The sequence below is a fragment of the Brassica oleracea genome, chromosome C2, assembly GCF_000695525.1.
Source record: "Brassica oleracea var. oleracea cultivar TO1000 chromosome C2, BOL, whole genome shotgun sequence".
In the NCBI taxonomy this organism is placed as follows: domain Eukaryota; kingdom Viridiplantae; phylum Streptophyta; class Magnoliopsida; order Brassicales; family Brassicaceae; genus Brassica; species Brassica oleracea.
Genome location: NC_027749.1, coordinates 43,783,304 through 43,784,157, shown reverse-complemented (window position 1 = coordinate 43,784,157; position 854 = coordinate 43,783,304).

The window sequence follows — 854 nt, the reverse complement described above, 5'->3', positions numbered from 1 at the left end:
GGGACCTCTGGGAAATTAGGGTTTTCTTAGTTTTCATATTTTAACGAAAATCGACAGTGCGAATTTCGGTTCCCACAGTTTGGCGCTAGAAGGAGGGGGGTACGGATCAATCTAACTCTCAACCATATCACGCTCAACCAGACATGTCAGGTGACGACGCAGATAACGTGCAGACTCCTCTTAACCGAAGCAGTGGCACTGATCTCCACACTCCCGCAGTGGACGTATCCGCGGCCAACGCACCAGCCAACGCCGCGGCGCTCGAAGAGTTTAAAAAGATGTTCTCCACCTACGAAAAAAGGTCGGACGATGTTCGCCACCTACGAAAAAAGGTCGGAAGAACACGATAAGCACGTGAGCACCTTGACCAAACAAGTTGAAACTTTAACGGAAAGGACTCGAGCAATCCGCCCCCGCGGAACCACTAAAGTCCGCGGGAAAAGACTCGACTTCGCAACCCCACTCGACAGGTCTGGAGCCGTGCAGGAACGACCTTCGGGTCAAAACCCTAGCGAGAAATCTCCCATCGAAAAGGGAAACCCTGAAAGTCCTCCGCCTCCCGCGAAGGCTTTGGAGGACAACGGAGTCGAGCACGTCGACCTGGATCGTAGTGATGTCTCCAACGATACTGATGAGGACGTCGACAGACATCCAAGGAGGACCAGAAGCCGATTCGCTCGGGAAAGCTCTCTGTTCGACAAACAATGACAGAAGAGGAGGAAATCCTCTATTGGAATGAACAAGAAGAGCTGGCTGAAAAGGAAACCGAGTTCACTCGCAGTAAACGCCGACAGGCTCGGAAATCTGCTGGCGAGACGTCGGATATCCGCGATCTTCGCGACTATATCACCAAG